Here is a 16,686-nt window from a genome sequence, read left to right as displayed (position 1 = left end):
CACTTTTTGCTTCTTTGGTAACCTGAAGAGCGAATCTTTCAGCTTCATTCATCCGTTGTCTGCCACACGCAAGCAACTCATCTTCCAAATTAGAGACAGATTTTATGCCTAAATTTCTCAGGACTTCCAATCTTTCTATCAGTCCATCATTGAAACATATCACTGCATCTAGTACACCAACTTTTAATGTATTTACTCCTACAAAAACAGCCTTGGGTAATGTTTCCCATATAAAATAGTTGAAACTTTCATTTGTATTCTGAGTGCCCATATGAAGACATTTACTAAGCAAAATAGGGTCACTCTGGTCTCTAAAAATTAGTTTCATTTCGTTCATAACAAGCATAGGTAGAGAATGCTTTTGGTGGTATATTTGACCACTTTCTTTTGCTTTTAGTAACCACACAAAGAATCTGTTCCTTTAGGCCAAAGTCTTTGAACAGGGTGGTCATCTGTGGACAACCTATGAAAGAAGGTACCCCTTCAGTTTTTCTCGTTGCTCTAACATCATTCAGAGGTGCAGATCGTCTAATGGCCACTCCGTAATAACTCTGAATTCTGTGAAGATAGGAGACAAGGTACTGGCAGAATTCTGTGAAGTTAGGAGACGAGGTACTGCCAGAATTGAAGCTGTGAGGACGGGTCGTATGTCGTGCTTTGGTAGCTCAGTTGGTAGAGCACTTGCCCGCGAAAGGCAACGCCCCAGAGTTCGAGTCTCGGTCCGGCACACAGTTTTAATCTGTCGGGAAGTTTCAGTCCAAGTGTAGATTAATCTCTCTCCTAGGGGAAATGAAAGAAATTCTTCCCCACATAGGATCTACATCGAAAATATGTCATGTCTGCTCTCTATTGGTTTAAGCACTAGACTCGGTGTGTGTCATCTACCTTTGGATTCAAACTGATACCCACATAGACGCACTGGAATCCTATTCCTGTATCAGTTTGTTAAACTCTAAATTCTCTATTACAGTTTTATGAAAAATTGATTTGGCACAATGAGTTCAAGTGTCTGTGCTTACGTTAATCCTTACTGGACTCACAATGTTCGTGCTTATATTGGTGGTTTGTGATTTCAAGTGAGTTCAGCAATACGAAGTGTATTTATTGTCCCGACGCTGAAATAATCAAAGCAGTTTCGTCTGCCCCCATATTTTCCATTTTTACAGCAGAAGCGACAGTGATTCGAGAGACTCTCACGTCTGGTCGTCCTGCTGTGCTCCAGAACGTTCTGTGGAGTCATACTCCACCTTATGGAGGTGGAAACTGGCCAAGAAAAATGGGCAGAATTTTGGCGCCTTTTAGTGTACCATGTTGTTGTTGTTGTGGTCTTCAGTCCTGAGACTGGTTTGATGCAGCTCTCCATGCTACTCTATCCTGTGCAAGCCTCTTCATCTCCCAGTACCTACCGCAATCTACATCCTTCTGAATCTGCTTAGTGTATTCATCTCTTGATCTCTCTCTACGATTTTTACCCTCCACGCTGCTCTCCAATACTAAATTGGTGATCCCTCGATGTCTCAGAACATGTCGTACCAACCGATCCCTTCTTCTAGTCAAGTTGTGCCACAAACTTCTCTTCTCCCCCATCCTATTCAATACTTCCTCATTAGTTATGTGATCTACCCATCTAATCTTCAGCATTCTTCTGTAGCACCACATTTCAAAAGCGTCTATTCTCTTCTTGTCCAAACTATTTATCGTCCATGTTTCACTTCCATACACAGCTACACTCCATACAAATACTTTCAGAAACGACTTCCTGACACTTAAATCTATATTCGATGTTAACAAATTTCTCTTCTTCAGAAATGCTTTCCTTTCCATCGCCAGTCTCCATTTTATACCCTCTCTACTTCGACCATCATCAGTTATTTTGCTCCCCAAATAGCAAAATTCCTTTACTACTTTAAGTGTCTCATTTCCTAATCTAATTCCCTCAGCATCACCCGACTTAATTCGACTACATTCCATTACCCTCGTTTTGCTTTTGTTGATGTTCATCTTATATTCTCCTTTCAAGACACTGTCCATTCCGTTCAACTGCTCTTCCAAGTCCTTTGCCGTCTCTGACAGAATTACAAAGTCATCGGCGAACCTCAAAGTTTTTATTTCTTCTCCATGGATTTTAATACCTACTCCGAATTTTTCTTTTGTTTCCTTCACTGCTTGCTCAATATACAGATTGAATAACATCGGGGATAGGCTACAGCCCTGTCTCACTCCCTTCCCAACCACTGCTTCCCTTTCATGCCCCTCGATTCTTATAACTGCCATCTGGTTTCTGTACAAATTGTAAGTAGCCTTTCGCTCCCTGTATTTGACCCCTGCCACCTTCAAAATTTGAAAGAGAGTATTCCAGTCAACATTGTCAAAAGCTTTCTCTAAGTCTACAAATGCTAGAAACGTAGGTTTGCCCTTCCTTAATCTAGCTTCTAAGATGAGTCATAGGGTCAGTATTGCCTCACGTGTTCCAACATTTCTACGGAATCCAAACCGATCTTCCCCGAGGTCGGCTTCTACTAGCTTTTCCATTCTTCTGTAAAGAATTCGCGTTAGTATTTTGCAGCTGTGGCTTATTAAACTGATTGTTCGGTAATTTTCACATCTGTCAACACCTGCTTTCTTTGGGATTGGAATTATTACATTCTTCTTGAAGTCTGAGGGTATTTCGCCTGTCTCATACATCTTCCTCACCAGATGGTAGAGTTTTGTCAGGACTGGCTCTCCCAAGGCCGTCAGTAGTTCCAATGTTGTCTACTCCGGGGGCCTTGTTTCGACTCAGGTCTTTCAGTGCTCTGTCAAACTCTTCACGCAGTATCGTATCTCCTATTTCATCTTCATCTACATCCTCTTCCATTTCCATAATATTGTCCTCAAGTACATTGCCCTTGTATAGACCTTCTATATACTCCTTCCACTTTTCTGCTTTCCCTTCTTCGCTTAGAACTGGGTTTCCAACTGAGCTCTTGATGTTCATGCAAGTGGTTCTGTTATCTCCAAATGTCTCTTTAATCTTCCTGTCGGCAGTATCTATCTTACCCCTAGTGAGATAAGCCTCTACATTCTTACATTTCTCCTCTAGCCATCCCTGCTTAGCCATTTTGCACTTCCTGTCGATCTCATTTTTGAGACGTTTGTAGTCCTTTTTGCCTGCTTCATTAACTGGATTTTTATATTTTCTCCTTTCATCAATTAAATTCAATATTTCTTCTGTTACCGAAGGATTTCTACTAACCCTTGTCTTTTTACCTACTTGATCCTCTGCTGCCTTCACTACTTCATCCCTCAAAGCTACCCATTCTTCTTCTACTGTATTTCTTTCCCCCATTCCTGTCAATTGTTCCATTGTGCTCTCCCTGAAACTCTGTACAACCTCTGGTTTAGTCAGTTTATCCAGGTCCTATCTCCTTAAATTCCCACCTTTTTGCAGTGTCTTCAGTTTTAATCTACATGTCATAACCAATAGATTGTGGTCAGAGTCAACATCTGCACCTGGAAGTGTCTTACAATTTAAAACCTGGTTCCTAAATCTTTGTCTTACCGTTATATAATCTATCTGATACCTTTTAGTATCTCCAGGGTTCTTCCATGTATACAGCCTTCTTTTATGACTCTTGAACCAAGTGTTAGCTATGATTAAGTTATGTTCTGTGCAAAATTCTACCAGGCGGCTTCCTCTTTCATTTCTTAACCCCAATCCGTATTCACCTACTACGTTTCCTTCTCTCCCTTTTCCTACTACTGAATTCCAGTCACACATGACTATTAAATTTTCGTCACCCTTCACTATCTGAATAATTTCTTTTATTTCATCATACAATTCTTCAATTTCTTCGTCATCTGCAGAGCTAGTTGGCATATAAACTTGTACTACTGTAGTAGGCGTGGGCTTCGTATCTATCTTAGCCACAATAATGCGTTCACTATGCTGTTTGTAGTAGCTTACCCGCATTCCTATTTTCCTATTCATTACTAAACTTATTCCTGCATTACCCCTATTTGATTTTGTATTTATAACCCTGTAGTCACCTGACCAAAAGTCTTGTTCCTCCTGCCACCGAACTTCACTAATTCCCACTATATCTAACTTCGACCTTTCCATTTCCCTTTTTAAATTTTCTAACCTACCTGCCCGATTAAGGGATACCTGTCCGATTAAGGGATCTGACATTCTCCGATCCGTAGAACGCCAGTTTTCTTTCTCCTGATAACGACGTCCTCTTGAGTATCCCGGAGATCCGAATGGGGGACTAGTTTAACTCCGGAATATTTTACCCAAGAGGACGCCATCATCATTTAACCATACAGTAAAGCTGCATGCCCTCGGGAAAAATTGCGGCCGTGTTTTCCCCTTGCTTTCAGCCGTTCGCAGTACCAGCACAGCAAGGCCGTTTTGGTTAGTGTTGCAAGGTCGGATCAGTCAATCATCCAGACTGTTGCCCTTGCAACTACTGAAAAGGCTGCTGCCCCTCTTCAGGAACCACACGTTTGTCTGGCCTCTCAACAGATACCCCTCCGTTATGGTTGTACCTACGGTACGGCTATCTGTATCGCTGAGGCACGCAAGCCTCCTCACCAACGGCAAGGTCGATGGTTCATGGGGGGGGGGGGGGGGGGGGGGGGGTAGTATACCATAGAAGTCAATATTACATTGCGATACAAGCACTAATTAGAAGCTCCGCCTGGTTTCGGAAACTTCAGAGTGCAAGAAGCTGATAATTGTACAAATCATAGTTCAACTACTTCCAACGTACGTCGGATAGGCGTCAAGTATAACCCTTCCAGTGACTGTCACGAGATAGAAGCTGTTTATCGAAATGATAGCACAGTTTGGAGAAATGAACTAAATTTCAGGTTGTATGTGTGTATACGTCCTCCGCTATAGAATAAGAGAATGTTTACTGGCTCACAACAATTAAACGATATATTTTTTAGATGTACGACATCGTGATGTGTATTAACGCCTCTGAATTTTTATTCTGTTCTCAATGTCGGTTGAGGTACTACATGTCATGTGTATTACTCAGTCGACTTTTCCACGTCACTGACGCAAGTTGCAAAACTCTGGCGATAGAGTGCTCCGAATTTTAGCGTGTAACGTGGCTGTGTGTCATGTAGCTATGTCGTTGCGAGAGAAACAGAATCACAGAAAACAATAAAGCAAGAATTTTAAGATTTCGTCCACACATGGAACGCAAACGAGCGCTGCGACACCTGCAACAATCCGTCGCTTTGTGTTTTTTGTCATCGACCTTCCTCCATACAGTCCAGACTGGGTCTCATTCCATTTCCATCTGTTTTCAAAACTTAAACATTACCTACGAGGCCTCCACTTTGATAGTGTTGAAACGGTGCAAGCAAAGGTGAGGTTTTAGGTCCGTCAAACAAAGCGAAACATTGTACAGTGACATTATTAACAAAATGGTCTCTCGTTGGGAGTAATACATTCGTCACTAGTGTGACTACGACGAGATAGAAATATGTAGGCATGAAAAATACACATATCGAACATTAAAAGCGTATGTTTCATTTAAAAATCTATAACAGTTTCAGATAAAAATGTCGGAAGCATTACGTTTCAGTACGCCCTCGTAGCATTAGCTACACAATCAACAACGACATATAGATTCACAGTCACAATACAGGGTAAAAGACGTAGAAGAAAGTGTAGAAGAAGAGGCGGAATGTGATGACAAAACTGATGCATTTCGAATGCGGAAATGCCCCCGAACACCAAACCCTCAGCCAATACTAACAACAAAGATGTTCCATGCAATGTATCTTGTCCACCTGAGCCGGCCGGTGTGACCGAGTTGTTCTAGGCGCTTCAGTCTGGAACCGCGCGTCCGCTACGGTCGCAGGATTGAATCCTGCCTCGGGCGTTTGTGTGTGTGAAGTCCTTAGGTTAGTTAGGTTTAAGTAGTTCTAAGTTCTAGGTGTCTGATGACTTCAGATGGGAAGTTCCCAGAGCCATTAGAACCATTTTTGCCGACCTCAGTTAGTGAATAAAACCCGGAATAGTCGATTCAGGTGTGCGTCGCATGGATGTGAGGATTTCAGGTTATGCAGTGCACTAAATATATTTGTTTCACGGAAAAAAGGAGCTTCTCTTTGCATAAAATAGCGGAATGTCCCATACACGCAGCTGCTTCAGAAGGTAAGTTACACATGTCGTCCCCTGTAAGGTCACTGCGAAACAAGAGGGGCCTGCCGTCAGAAGAGAGCGCATATCCAGGATATCCTGCAGACACAGCACCGCTGCGGTACGGATAATAACTGTGTCACAGTGGGAGACTGAAATGGCGCAGCGACTGGAAAGGTGCTCGAAAGATGAGGTGCGTGATACAGTATGATTCGTGTGCGCAAAAGGTCTAAATTGCGTACAGTTTGACAGTCAGTTCTGGCGGCATGTGGGCAAAATGCGATATCGCGTCATGCCGTACTGAAACGACCAACGCTGCACAGACGTGAGTGACGCTGATCAGAAAGGAAGGCCATTGATACCGACATCGACCACAGACACGAATGTCCATGCAATTGTAGAACTATTTCAAAGCAGTCACACTTTTCCGGCGATGAAGATATTCGCGTGGCGGTTCTCGAATGGCTCTGTGACCAACAGATGGGTTTCTATCGTCGGGTAGTCGAACATCTTTCAGAAGGCTCCAAGAGATGTTTATACAGGCTGATAACTATATTCCAAAATTGTTTCATGTATCTGCGTCAGTCTGGCCTATCATGAAAATATATAACTTGATTTGAGGGCACCTAGCACTAAATAGTTTCTCATTCTATTTTCATGTGTAGTACGTTATGTGATCAAAAGTATCCGGACACACCCAAAAACATACGCTTTTTTGTTGGGTGCATTGTGCTGCCACCTACAACCAGGTACTCCATATCAGCGACCTCAGTGGTCATTAGGCATCATGAGAGAGCATAATTGAGCGCTCCGCAGTACTCACGGCCTTCAAACGTGTTCAGGTGATAGGGTGTTACTTGAGTCTAACGTCTGAACGCGAGATTTCCACACTCCTAAACACCATTAGGTTCTCTGTTTTCGATGTGATAATGAAGTGGAAACGTGAAGGGACACGTACAGCACAAAAGCGTACAGGCCGACCTCGTCTGTTGACTGACAAGAGATTGCCGATGGTTGAAGAGGGTCGTAATGTGCAATAGGCAGACATCTATCCAGAACATCACGCAGGAATTGCAAACTGCATCAGGATCCACTCAAGTACTATAAAAGTTAGTCGAGAAGTGAGATAACTTGTATTTCATTGTCGAGTGGCTGCTCTTAAGCCACACATCACGCCGTTAACTGCCAAACGACGCCTCGCTTCTGTAATGAGCGTAAACATTGGTCGATTAAACAGTGGAAAAACGTTGTGTGGAGTGACGAATCACGGTACACAGTATGGCAATCCGATGGCACGGTATGGTTATGGCGAATGCCCGGTGAACGTCATATGCCAGCGTGTGTAGTGCCAACAGTAAAATTCGGAGGCGGTTGTGTTATGGTGTGGTCGTGTTTTTCATGGAGGGGGCTTGCACCTCTAATTGTTTTGCGTGGCAATGTCATAGCAAAGGCGTAGATTGATATTTTAAGCACCTTCTTGCTTCCCACTGTTGAAGAGCAATACGGTGATGGCGACACCATCTTCCAATACGATCGAGTACCTGTTTGTAATGCACGGCCGGTGGCGAGTTGTTACACGACAATAACATCCCTGTAAAGGATTGGCCTGCACAGAATCCTGACCTGGATCCTATAGACACCTATTGGATGTTTTGGAACACCGACTTCGTAACAGGCCGCACCGACCGACATCGAAACCTCTCCTGAGTGCAGAACTCAGTGAATAACGGGCTGCCATTCCTCAAGAAACCTTCCAGCACCTGATTGAACGTATACCTGCGAGAGGGAAGATATATCAAGGCTAAGGGTGGGCCAACACCATATTGAATTCCAGCATTACCGATGGAGAGCGCCACGAACTTGTAAGTCAGTTTCAGCCAGGTGTCCCCATACTTTGGATCACATAGTGTAATAAGCTAACACATATATCTAAGCATTTCGGGTGTCAGTTTACAAATAAATTGCTGCAAAGTAATCCGCGGAAATATGTCATTACTAGGGTGAAAAACGTGTGTGAGTCCTGCTGTAGTGAATATGCTTCATGTGCTAATAGTTAGGTGAATCACAAGAAATTTTTGTAATTTAAAGTTTCTGTCTTATTTAGCCTCAGCACCAATAGTTGACCACCTACAAACAATTTTCACCCACAAAATCTAAGGTCAAGGCTGAGAAGGATACACAACTTTTAATGATTTACACGAGGTAATAATGTCTTTATACGAAACTTGGCGTGTTATCTGTCGTGACATACGTACTAGTTTGGTTTCTTTAGGTACCAACATTGGTCCTTATTTGGAAACTGCGGAATCTGATATCATTGTAGCTACAACTTATATTCTGCTTTCTCAGTAGATATAATTCTGTATTTGTATCAAGCTTTTTGCAACGTGGCTCAATAAACCCAAGTTAAAAAGTATTAGTACTAAAATTCTTACAAAGCAAAGCCGTAGTGGGTGTTGCCTGTTATATTTATGCCTTTTTCAGATAACTCAACACATTGTCTCACCGTACTTCGAGGGCTCTTCTTTTATTAAGGTCGGATCGGTCGCGAAATGGAAACCACGGAGACACCCAAAATGATTTATTTGCAAGAGTTGACTGCACCTTTCTGCTACTTCTCTAAATATTTGCCTCTCAGCCTTAGACACTTGTAGTAGCGTTGTACTACATTAACAATCCCTCCTTCATAGAAGGCAGCTTCCTGCGCTCCCCAAAAATTCTGTACGCTGGTCTGCATTCGTTGTCTGTACCGAAATGTTGCCTTCATGGAGACCGGTTCACGTGAGTTGAGATGAAACGCAGAGGGAGACATTCCGGGCCGAAAGGCGGGTGGTCAAATACTTTCCATTGGAAACGATGCAGTGGCATCTTCAATGCCCCTGCATTCTGCGGCCAGAAGTGTCATGAAGAAGGAAATGCCTGACTGTTTAAGTTACGTGAACTGCATGTAATCAGGCGTAATGTCTCGGCAGACACTTGTATTTTGCGTGAGACCATATTTTGTAGGCATTTTTACTTGCTCTCTGAAAATTGATAAGAGTGACATGATGCGATCACCGGGCATAGCCGGGGCACTGACCCAGACATACAGGCAAGGATTCATGGGATATCCACTGTAGGTTGGACTTCACGGCATAGCAGACCTTGGTAAAGGAGTAGCATTCGTATGAGGGAACTACCAGCAATTTGCTGAGATTAACGACGCCAAAGAGGAGGGAAACAGGTTTCGCAAATGCATGTATTTCCAGGTGCCCACATCAACCTTCTTGGTCAGCTGCGACGTATATTTTGAATGTGGACGAGTAAGTAGTGCAGAACGTTTTGGCGGAGAGGTTAACGCGTTGGAGTTTCCTACGATTCGAGCTGTTCAGCTATCTCAGATGAAATTTATTTCATTTCCATAATTTGGTTGGTTGATTTGGGTACGTTGATTGGTCGATTCAGGGGAGGGGACCAAACTGCGAGATCATTGGTGCCAGCAGATTATGGAAGTATAGGGAAAGAAATCGGCCGTGCCCTTTTAAAGGAACGATTCCGAAATTTGCCTGAAGCGATTTAGGGAAATCACGGAAAACCTAATCAGGATGGTCGGATGCCGGTGTGAACCGTCGTCCTCCCGAATACTAGTACAGTGTGCTAACGGCTGGTCCATATAGTTGGGTATTACTTTGTCACTTTTTTGTTTCTGCTGCCTTGTGATTCAACACATAGGCTGGAGTTCCAAAACAACTCTAGATATCCTTTTAGTCTCGTGGCAGATTTTAGGATCCTTAATCGATGGTTTGCGTCCTGGTAAGAAAGTTTGCGTCTTCCTATATTGTACCTGGAACCCACCAAAATCAGTCACTATTTTAATGGAAATTTAGGCCGAAGAAGACTACTAACGTCCCGTAAAATAAATGGATCACAGTAAACAACCATTTCCACCCGTCTTTTTTGTGTTGATGATGTCTTCCTAGGTAGCGACCGTATCCTCCTCTAAACAGTGCTAAACACTTTCTTTCACTACATTAGTCACAAATTTCCGTAAATATTTCAACGCTTCGAAAACTAGCTGCTAGTACTTTTACTATGAGTCGTTGCGTTGTCAATGTACTCTGGAGCACAAATGCCGCTGTGGCAAAATGATGAAACACAATGGCGTCTATTATGTCCGTAGATCTTTTAATATATATGCACATCAGACTTAGTGACATTTAACTATTCTTGTCCTATATAGACCTTATTGAACTCTGATATATCGTTGTGTCCGAATCAAACGCCGAAGATTCAGGAATAAGCAAATAAAGTTTTAGAAATCTAAATTGTCTTCTTATTCATAGTACTTAGCTATAAAATGCTATGAAAGGATCGGTGAGTTTACGTACTGCAGACGTGACGTAGTACAGACGTGTATTGTACTGGAAACTGATTTCACAACGGCTAATAAGCATATTTAACTTATTTTACTGAGCATGTTAACCAGTGTAAAACATTTCGAAACACTTCAGGTAAATGACAATGTTATTGCTAAGCTGATGATGGAATTCTTTAGGAACGTAGTTACTGCCCAAAGTTTCAGTTATTGGGTGACCTCGGTTATGAGGCAATATACTCGTATAGCACATACGACAAAGAACTCATCTGTGAGGGTGTTATCTCGGAGAACTGCGGATGAATCATTTAAAAGATTTATTTCCTTCGGACAAAGATTCGTATTGTTGGGAGTAACATGAACACACCAGAACGGAGCTGTAGGAGTTAAAATTTAGGAATTTGTATTCTAGGCTACTGCATCCACACCGTGGACTGATGAAATTATCCGACCTTGATGACCTAGCGGTTCTAGGCGCTTCAGTCCGGAACCGCGCGACTGCTACAGTCTCTGGTTCGAATCCTGCCTCTGACATGGATGTGTGTGATGTCCTTAGGTTAGTTGGGTTTAAGTAGTTCTAAGTTATAGGGGACTGATGACCTCAGATGTTAAGTCCCATAGTGCTCAGAGCCATTAGAACCCTTTGAACCATGTGATGAAATTAGATTCACGCAAATAGAATACGTTGCTCACATCGGCAGTTCGGTGGAAACCAAAAGGCCCATGCTGAGCCTACCTTAAGTGTTAATCCTTTGGGGACTTGTGAGGTAATCGCAAATACTATTAAACAATCGAAATCTTGTATTCGGTGGTTCGGTTGACCATACTGGTATCGAAATGGTAAATCGTAAAGAGAAAACCAAAATAATGAATTCGATTTTTAGAAAATGTTTCACCAAAAATGATCATAATACGATTTCTCCTTTCAGTTGCTGCACCAACGCCTAAGTGGTAGTTTCAAGATAAGTTACTAAGAAAAAGAAAATCAAGTAAAATCGCTCACAATGGGAAACACATTGGGACCAGATGAGATACTGAGACGTTCTATATACAGATTATCCGAAGAACTTATGACCCTCCAAGTACAACTTTATCATTGGTCGCGGGAGCAATTGAGAGTACCATTGGATTGGAAAAGCGCAGGAGAAGGGTAGCTGGATAGATGCACCTACGTATATGCCTGTATTGCCACGACAATCTGTTGAAGAATGGTGAAACATGTTTTATGTTCACACATAACCAAGCTTTTGCAGAAAGGAAATTGCAAAAAATTCTTCTGAAACACACAGATCTTAATGAGCTTAGCGGTTAACGTCGGAAGTTCCTTGAGGCTACACGAAGGAGACTCTGTTGTCTACAGGGAGGTTGCAGCACCAAAAGACTGTAAGCGAAATTGAGAAATTTCTGCTGAAGAACCGATTAGTACCACAGGAATTGTTCAATTACGACACTGGCGATAAATCAACGGAAATTGAAACAACGATAAAATACCTGTGATGAACCATCCGAAGCGACCTGAAGTCGAATGATATTTTAAAACTAATTGTAGGAAAAGCAGACGCTCAGGTGAGACTCACTAGAAGGGCCCTGAGAAAGTGTAGTTCATGCACGAAAAAGATGCTTTCAAAAGTCTTGTTCGACGAATTCTTCAGTGTTACAGATTAGTCTGGGCCCTTTACCAGCTTGGAATAATACAGCAGTTGGAGGAGATCCAAACAAGATCGAGAGGTGTCACGGGACTGTTTAGTGGGCGCGAAAGCGATATGGAAACTCTTCAACTCCAGTGGCAGTCGCTACAGGCGTTGTTGTGCACGATGGAGAAGCTGTCGTCAAAAATCCGGGAGACTAAGTTCCAGGGAGGATCGGGCAGCATATTATTTCCTCCCCTGCAGCTCTCGCGAACTGACAATGACGTGAAACAGACTCATCAGATCCCTTACGGTAGCGTCTTATTACGCGGTCTTCTGAAGCACCTCTCGCTAATACAACAATAAAGGTGGGAAGGCAGAAGCACTCTCCGCCACACGCCGTGAGCTGGTTTGCGGAGCACAGATTTCTATGTACAGCGATACGCGATTCACATTGGAGACTACGATCTCACATGGTAAGTACTCAGGGTATATCTGTCAACAACCTACGAAATTTGTTTGATTGACTTCGGATTCAAGCTCTGTATTATTGTGATTATGACGTATGAGATCACAGCATTCTACAGTAGCAGTCTTTATAGTTGAATTAGATAGTAGGGGGTTTCTGCGTGGACGCAGTAAAAATAATTAGTTGTCACTTACCTCCACTGGCTTCATGGCTTTCTAACTCTGATATCTGCCTGTAATCTACAGTTAAACTTGTTTCGGTGTTGACTTAAACTCCTCCTCTAGGAGATATGTAGCACACCTCAGTTTTCACCAAATTCGCTTCCTACAAACTCCGCTACACACGCGAACAACGTCAGTTCACCAGGCAGACAAATGCTAGGCAACGCACACACCACGTCCAGCGATGTTTCATTGTTATGAGCCTCGGCTCGGAACAATGCTAAAGAGTTACCACAGCTTGTGACAGAAAAATACTGTTTTTCTGACCACTCGCGAACTTTCTTTTTAATAGTCGTGGTTATACATTACAACAATTCTCGTACGAAAACAAAATAACATTAACAATTTATATCTTCATCACCGAAAATATTGAATGTAATTTGGAATTCATTCAAAAGACCAAAATAAGTGCTTAATAGAGACCTTCAGCAATTCCCAAATGTTTTGCAGTTTTTTTGACTAGAAACGTTCCTTGGTTTATTTTATTGTGATCAGATGCATATTTTGATATTGTGGAAACAATGAGCCAAAATATGATTACTGGAGGCATTCACCGTGAAATTTGTGAAAGTGTGCACCAAAGGAAGGAGACATTTTATAGTGCGTTGCAATGTGTGGAATTTTATTTCAGGTTTTGGAGAAAACAACCGACACTCAATTGGGGGAGCGTCAAGAACGACTGATTTTGAGTCGTAAATATCATGTTAAGAAGAGTGAACGATTTAACTAAGGAATACTGCATGCAGTCGTTTCTAGAGTGGGCTTTCTGCCATGGGGTGGACTTGTGAAGTACTAAATAGCACAGCTCTGTGTCAAATACCATTCTCAGAAAATTCATTATACCCATATGACCGAAGGCCTTAAACACGTAACGTATGCTAATACAAAAATGCTGCAGATGGGTTGTCTATGAATACATTTCTATAAGAGTGCAGCGTGTGAAAGGAACGGAAAAAGTGAGGAAGAAAGAAGACTGGGGTTAACGTCCTTGAGATAAAGGGTGAGAACGGAATAACTGAACGGATGAGGTCATTTCATATTAAGGGAAAAGTAATGTACGTGGCCGAAAGGTGCAGAATACGTTTCATATCAAAAATTGTATCAGTAATCAAGAAGTGATAGAACGCCTTTAATCTTTGCTTGAAGAGATACGTAATAGCCGGAAATTAATCACATGACTTTTATCTTACAATTCTACCCAAAAACTGTGATGAGCCACATTCATAATTCGCAAATGAGCCTTCGAACGCAACCTAGTAATTGATATGGTATGTGGTTATCCCCCGTAGCTTTCTAGTGGTGTGTCACGTTTTCGGCCAATACTTTTCAGATTCAGAGACATAGTTCTCATTTCAGGTTGTGAATATTTTCCCTTACGTAAATTTTGTCTCCTATCGCATTTCGATGTGAACAGATATTGCCACCAATGAGAAGTAACGATAGACAATCGTACAGCAAATATGGTCGACTGTAAAAAGGAAAAATGGTGCTTATGGGTACGAAATCTCAAATCCGTAGGCACCTCTAGACATCAGCTTCTCCCCTGTGGCTAACCAATCTCTCGTGGCTAACCAACAAAGGTGTACAGCCACAGAGAATAATGCTTTCCCCTGTCAGATCCTGATCACGAGCGGCCCTATACTTTGATACTAACATCGACGAGAAGCACATCTTTCGTGCCCATACAGTAACCGTCTGCCAGAGAGGCCATAAAATCCTGAACGAAATAGCAACAGTTGGCCCAACAAGTTTCCAGCTTTCACCAAGACCGCTAAGAACATACCGAAATGTAATTTTAATCGGTATTGTGGATTACAAAACATGGTTCAAATGACTCTGAGTACTAAGGGACTTAATTACTGAGGGCATCAGTCCCCTAGAACTTTGAAGTACTTAAACCTAACTAACCCAAGGACATCACACACATCCATGCCCGAGGCAGGATTCGAACCTGCGACCGTAGCGATCAGGCGGTTCCAGACTGAAGCGCCTTTAAACGCACGGCCTCCCCCTGTGGGTCCGGGGATTAGAATAGGCCCGAGGTATTCCTGCCTGTCGTAAGAGGCGACTAAACGGAGTCCATCCCCCTCACGGGGTTAGTTAACGCCTGCGTCCGGAGACGGACGGTTCCACGACCTATAATTGTGGTCTTTTTGGTTTTCACTTCTCGTTTCTTCCTTCCTTTGGTTTGTTCCTTTCTTTGCTCTTCTCCACCTCACTGTCTTCCTTACTCTTTCCCTTGACTTCTTCTCCTTGCCTTCTCATTGCCTTCTTCTCCTTGCCTTCACATTGCCTTCTTCTCCTTGCCTTCACATTGCCTTCTTCTCCTTGCCTTCTCATTGCCTTCTTCTCCTTGCCTTCTCTGGTCTCCGCCTCGGCGTTTGAGACAGTCTGTCCTCTTTCTCCCTCTCTCTCTTCTTTTTCCTCTTCTTCCTTCCTCCCTGTGCGTGCCTGAAGGCCGACCCACGCGTTCGCACGCGTAGCCGGTGACGGGGTAACGCGTAATTCCCCGCCCTGGGTAGACATGTAAGGCACGCACGTACCCCCTGGTAAAGGCCAGGCCCAGGGAGGGGTGATTGCCTGAGCTGATACCTTCTGACCATGCCGATTGGTCCCTCCGTCTGTTTCTCGGGACAGGTGTAAACATTCACCTAAGGCGGGAGTGCCCTCTGAGAGGGTCCCCACAAGGAAGGAGCGCGCCATCGGAGACGCTGGCAATCATGGGGGATTCCTCCGCAATGGATTTCACTCCATCTCTCTCGACTTCTGCCCAAAAACGGAAACATGACCAGCCAAAAGTGACAAAAGTGCTACCGCCTGCCCCACAGTTCCTCGTCGTTTCTCGATCTGAGGACGGAAAGGATTTTTCTTCTGTCAACCCTTTCGTTATTCAGAAGGGCGTAGATGCCATAGCCGGATCTGTCAAATCTTGTACCAGGTTGCGTAACGGTACCTTATTACTAGAAACTGAGAGCGCCTTTCAGGCACAAAAACTGCTTCGGGCCACACTCCTGTACACGTTCCCTGTCCGGGTGGAGGCTCACCGAACTTTGAATTCGTCTCGTGGTGTGGTCTATACTAGATCCCTCGACGGATTGACTGACGAGGAGATTCAATCTTTCCTCGCTGAGCAGGGCGTGACGGCTGTCCATAGGGTCATGAAAAAGGTCAACAATGACCTTGTACCGACCCGGACACTTTTCTTGACCTTTGATAGTGTTAAGCTGCCATCGCGCATCAAGGCGGGCTACGAAGTTATTTCTGTTCGCCCCTATGTCCCGACACCTACGCGCTGCTACCAGTGTCAGCGTTTCAATCACACTCGACAGTCTTGTTCCAATGCGGCTAAATGTGTCACTTGTGGCAGGGATGCCCATGAGGGTGACTGTCCACCTCCGTCTCCTCGTTGTGTGAACTGTCAGGGTGACCATGCCGCATCCTCCCGCGACTGTCCTGTCTATAAGGAAGAACGCTGTATCCAAGAAATTCGGATCAAAGAGAAAGTGTCCACCTCGGCTGCTAGCAAGTTATTGGCTAGTAGGAAGCCCACGCTGCTCCCAGCGGGGACATACAGTACTGTCCTCGCCTCTCCTCGGACTACCAGGGAGGTGGCAACCCAGACATGCGATCTGACCTTCAGCACCACGGTCGTCCGTTCGGCCAGTGCTAAGATCGCGCGGTCGACGTCTCCTCTTCCTCCCATCACCCCACAGACACCAGCCCCTTCATCAGCTTCTGCTAAGACGAAGACCCTGAAGTCAGATGCACGGGCCTTCAAGAAGGAACCGTCCCGTGCAGACTTCCTACGTACCTCGACCTCCCAGCCTTCGACCGGTACTTCCACCAAACGACCTTCCAAGAAGGCTCATAGG

This window comes from Schistocerca cancellata, chromosome 7 (assembly GCF_023864275.1).
Source record: "Schistocerca cancellata isolate TAMUIC-IGC-003103 chromosome 7, iqSchCanc2.1, whole genome shotgun sequence".
NCBI lineage: Eukaryota > Metazoa > Arthropoda > Insecta > Orthoptera > Acrididae > Schistocerca > Schistocerca cancellata.
Note: the sequence above shows the minus strand (reverse complement) of the source record.